This window comes from Lactuca virosa, chromosome 8 (genome assembly GCF_052849685.1).
Source record: "Lactuca virosa cultivar CGN04683 chromosome 8, Lactuca_virosa_CGN04683_v6, whole genome shotgun sequence".
Taxonomy (NCBI): Eukaryota; Viridiplantae; Streptophyta; class Magnoliopsida; order Asterales; family Asteraceae; genus Lactuca; species Lactuca virosa.
Window position 1 is genome coordinate 28817604 of NC_136433.1, and position 6000 is coordinate 28823603.

Genomic DNA, 6000 nt, shown 5'->3' on the forward strand with positions numbered 1-6000 from the left:
GTCTCGAACTCGAATATCTGATCTAGCCTCCGCTTAATCACATAAAGTAATTATCTCTAATTAACACGGCTCTCAAAGGCTAGACTAATCCCTCCCTATATTCTCTCAGAAGGGGAAAAGACCATTTTACCCCTCCAATGATCAAATGTCCAAATGTTGACCAAACCCTAAAAGTCAACCCCAGTCAACGGTCCAACTTTGACCAGACTCGTCGAGTGCCCTCGGATGACTCAGCGAGTCCATACGTGTCCTCTGAATCCTCCTAAGGCCTCACTCGACTCGTCGAGTTAACCTTTCTCTCGACGGTTACCACTGATCACGAATTGTGGTGCAACACGATCCGACTCGCCGAGTCTGTGCATGGACTCGGCGAGTTTCTTCCATGAGAATGCTCAAACGACCTTCTGAGGTCAGATCTGTTTCTCTAACCTATAGATCTGGCCTTTTAACACTCAAAAGTTACGTAAAGGTTCAAACTTTATGCTCATGCAACACTCATATGGCTCTATATGATGATTTAGCCCTAATATGACAACCATGTTCCAAAACCCAAAAAGGGACTGCATAAAGCTGGATGTTTGGGGATCTCTGGACCTCTCAAGGTCCAAATCTAAGGTCTATTTCACATTGGTACCTCTCATGCTCGTATTCCAACTCAAGAAAGGGTAAAGAAACCCTTGATTCAAGAAGCCTACACAATAAAGAAGAAAGGGCCGAATTGTGTGACAACCCGAAACTTCTACCTTGTACCTTAGTCAAATTCTATCAATGTTAAACTCATTTCAGCTATCTTTTAGCATTGTTTTGAGCCTGTTTGGATGATCTAAAGCCTTGTATAACCAAAGTTTGAATTAGGGATGGGTTAGCTTAAGATTTAGGGTTGCAAAAAGGCCAAACACTCCATCAAAAGGAGTGTGTAGCCACACACATGAGTCTGTGGCCGCACACCCGAGTGTATGGCCGCACACATGAGTGTGTGGCCGCACACCCGAGTGTATGGCCGCACACATGAGTCTGTGGCCGCACACCCGAGTTTATGGCCGCACACATGAGTGTGTGGCCGCACACATGAGTGTGTGGCCGCACACCCATTATCTATATATAAATGAGGCTCATTTTCACTTCATTTCCCCTCTCCTCAAACGCACACACCTCTCTCTCTCTCAAGCTTCTTCAACCACAAACCCTCCCAAGGCTTCAAAAACGTGAGTAATCCATCCCTTAGCTTGTTATAGTTGAAGAACCACTTCATCTAAGCCTTGATTCATCAAATTTCATCATGTTCTTCATCTCTTGAAGGAGTGCGGCCGCACACCTTCATAAGGTTGGCCGCACACTCCTAAAAGACCCTCCAAAGTGAGAGTTGGACTCCCATATTCGAGTTGGACATGAACCTAGCCTTGCTACACCCTGGATTTGACGTTTTGGACATCTTTGTGTGGGGTGTACGACCGCACACACCTGTGTACGGCCGCACACACCCTTGTGCGGCAGCACACCCAAGTGTGCGACCACACACCCAAGTGTGCGACCACACACTCATTTTAGGACCACAAACACACTTCTAGGACCCTAACTTGCACTACAATTGAGTATAGGCCTAGGACACTTCATGGATTGCAAGTATGGACCTTGAAACACCCCAAGAACACTTTCTATCATGGGTGTACGACCGCACACCCATGGCTGCACACACCTTAAAGGTGGCCATACACTCACCTAATGCAATCCTTTAAGGTCCTAACACTTAGTGCAAGTAGTCCCAAGTTCCTAGAGTGGTTCTCCATCACATTCAGTGGGGAAATACCTCCATTTGACTCGTTATGTGTCATTGCATGTAATTTAGGATCAAATCGTGTTCGAGGCTTCGCTTGAACATCCAGCATTTCGTGTCGATCCTTCATTCAAATCACCCGAGGTGAGTTCATACCCCTACATTTTCCGTGTTTTTAACGTTTTCAGGGGGGAATACAAGCAAAAGCATAAGGAAACTTGTGCTCAAAATATGCTATTTTGCTTAAGATAATTATATTTTCAGTATGCTTTTAACAAGGAAAACAGTTTTACCAACCGATTAAGAAATCAACACGTGGAAACAGTTTTCCAAACTAGGGTAACGAACTTTTGAATCATATAGTAAAATGAATTATTTTATAAAGGATTCGTGCAAAGCATAAACAGGATTTTCAGTATTATTACTTGTAAATTTGTTAGGCTAAGTTGGAGACACGTCCTTGGTAACACTCCCACAGAATCAGAGTGTAGGACTAGCACTTGTAACCAGAATCTCTTGTAGGGAGAGTGTGACTGTTGTGTATAGATCTATACGGGACTGACAACCCCGCACCTCGCTGCTAGCTACAGCCGGACCGGCAGGTCTACGGGTGACAAAGTCATTAAGGGTACAGGCCGTTGCGGGATATATCCAGTCAGTTATGGTTATAAAACTCAAAACCTAGATAACAGATATTTACTTTTGTAATAATGAATCAAGTGAACTAACCTCAAAGTAATAACCGATTTAATTACTGGAGGGTATTAATAATAATATCTTCAGGACTTAGTTCATCACGGTTTTCTTTTATTTAGTTTTTAAGGCTAATATACTTCTCTGGGTGTAACCAGGGTTTTTAAAAGAAAACTGCTTTTATATACACGAGTATGGTAGATACTTGCAAACCTCAGTTTAAAACGGATAATCAACCTTCAACCTTCAGGGAAAATATAGGATTTTCTCGGGATAAACCGACTATTCAAAACGGATTGTTTTACAACCAACGGATATTCATATTCCTTCCACGACTCATTGGATTGTACATGTTCTGTACGAACCTGGAAGTCATGGAATGAATGGGTTTTCAAACACGCTTTTCATAAGAAAATATAGGATTTTCTTGAGGAACACTTTTCAAAAGGATTCAAGAAACATTTTTCCACCAAAACTAAATGCTTATGAACTCACCAGCTTTATGCTGATATACTTTCAAAACTGCTTGTATTCTCAGGGAATCAGTAGACAGGTACTTCTTGGATTAGAGGAGCCGGAGCAATAAGATTCATGTTTTTCTATATTTTACATACTTTAGATGTATTTAAGACAAGTTTCAAACCGATGTAAACACTTTTCATGATTGTATTCAATGTTTGGTTGTGTTTACTATGCTTGCTATACAAATGTTGTGGTACTACACATGACGTCCTCCACCCCGGAACGATTCCGCCATCACGGTTTCGAGGTGTGACAAATTGCTACCTCAAAGTGAAGCCTCCTTGCTTGAAAGTCTCAGAACAACAACCTCCTTTGGTCCTTCTTGCTGGATCACTTCTCCTCCTTAGCAAAATCACAACAAATGGATCAAGATGGCTCTCTCTCTCTCACTACACACGCTCAAATATGCTAGGGTTCTTTCTTCTGGGAAGGTATCCGCAACTGAAGGCTATAAGTGCCTTTAAATAGGGCTCAGGCCCCAAGATTTAGGGTTTCTGCCAATAGCGCGGACTTGTCAAGTCGCCTCACCGACTCGTCGAGTCCATTCATTAATCCGAGTCATCAATCGCAATCCTACTCGACGAGTCTAGGCGTCAACTCGTCGAGTCCCTCTTCTCAACTCAAAATAAATATTTAAATTATGATATTTGGAAATCCGAATGTTACAGCTTGTGCATCATTCTTGACTATAGATTCTTCAATGGGAATGACTTCTATTTCTTCCTCTTCATCCCTTGGCTTCTTCTTTGAACTACTTTCCCCAGTTTGTTTGCCACTTCTCAAAGTCACCACATTGACATTTGGGTTGTTTTCGGTTTGGGAAGGAAGTTTACCACGGGACTCCAACTTGCTTATGGATGTGACTATATCTCCCATTTGTGCTTCAAGGTTGGAGATACTAGTCCTTGTCTCTTTTTAGAATTGTTGCGTACTAGTGGCTAGGGATTTGACGATGTCTTCGAGAGACATTCTGGAGCTACTTGGTTGGGATTGAGGAGGTTGTTGGTGATGTGGAGGGTGTGGTTTGGATTGATAGTGTGGTTGTGGATGTTGGTAGTGAGGTTGTGGTGGTGGATAGGATGGTCTAACCAATGCATTTTGAGGCAATGGTCTTGGGTTGTAGCTCATGTTGGGATTTGGCTTCCAACTCGAATTATATGCATTTTGATAACCGGATGGCTTGTTGTGGTAGTTTTGGACTTCTCCTGTGGCATTTACATGTTCCGCATCTTCTTGAAGAATGGGGCACATATCCGTAGGATGTCCCATTGTTGCACATATTCCACAAACCATCACTTGTGGAGTTTGTCCCATGGCTAGCTTTTGGACAACAGAGGTTAGATCTTTGATTTGAGACTCGAGGTTCGATGATCCCACTTCATTGACTTTGTGTTGTGTGTCTCTTTTCATATCTTGGTGCGGGCCAAAATGTTGAGAATTCGCGGCTATGGTGTTGAAAAGTTGTCTTGTTTGTTGTGGGGTTTTACTAAAGACATCACCACCACTTGAGGCATCAACTAGTCTTCTCTCCATCGGTAACAATCCCTCATAGAAGTGTTGAATGAGGAGTTGTTCCGGAATTTGGTGTTGTGGGCAACTATAACACAAATTGTTGAGCCTCTCCCAATAATCATGAAAAGTCTCATTTTGACCTTGGCGGATTCCACAAATCTCATTTCTAAGACTTGAGACTCTTGAAGCGGGATAGAACTTATCAAGAAAAGCTCTTGCCATGTCGGTCCATGAGTTGATCGACCCCGGAGGAAGATAAAATAACCAATCCTTTGCTCTATCGGCCAATGAAAATGGGAATGCCCTTATCTTGATTTGGTCATCGGTTGACCCTTGTGGCTTCATGCTAGTACAAATAATGTGGAACATCTTCAAATGCTTATGTGGGTCTTCATTCTCCAATCCATGAAAAGTTGGGAGGTGATGGACTAAACTTGACTTCAATTCCGAACCTCCTTCCAAAACCGGGTAATTGATACCGGTTGGAGTTTGTGTAACATCAGTTTCCATCATCTGCCTCAAAGTTCTTTCGGGAGCTTCTCCTCCGTCCGCCATTTCAATTGGTTCAATAATGGGTGGATTTTGTTGTAGAGGTGGTGTTTCAGGAATTTCTTGGCGAGGGTCGGGACTAGAATCGGGTTCCGTATCACTTGATGAAGCGGGTTCAACCTCCGGATCCCCGTGAGGATTAGAAGTTTGACCACGTTCAATTCGCTTTTCCTTCGCCAAACGCCTTGCTTCTTTTTCAATTTCTGGGTTGTAAATCAAGTCACCTGTAAGTTGAGATCTGGGCATAGAGAAACAAATTGATTAAAAATAAACCAATCCCCGGCAACGGCGCCAAAATTTGGTGGTTGTCGAGGCCAACAAAATATATACCCTAAATATTACACACTAAAATAGTGTATATTGGTAAGGGATCGTATCCACGGAGATTGGCTCAATTTAAATCTCTATGTAAATCACTTGTTCAAGTGCTTGTAAAACAAAAGTAAAAGTAAAATGGGGGGTTTTAGTTCTTTTTGATTGTTTGACAAAATTAAAACTAACTAGAATGTAAATATGACAAGTAAACAAGTAAAAGATTTGATTAAATTCAATGAAGTGAAATTGGTTGATTTTGGGTACACCACATGGATGACATGGTTGACTTATCATTAGACTAAATAGAACAACACTTGTGAATTAATTTAACTTGGCTATAGCAATCCATAAGCACAAATTACCTCAACCCTTCATTGTTATTAAAATGGCTAGAGGAGCTCTTAACACATTTCCTTAATTAAATTCACAAAATCAATGAAGCATATAATTTTGTGAAAATCAATTAGCTTTAAGTTCTAAGAGTTACCAAGTCCAAAAGATAATCAAATGCTTACATTATCTGTAACGCTCTGTTCCGAATTGACTTCTAGTCTGAGGCTGTGGGCCGAAGGTTGGTCTTCATAAGGAGTATGGCTCTAAAGAAGGTAAGATCTAGGTCCATTTGGGTGCGGGTG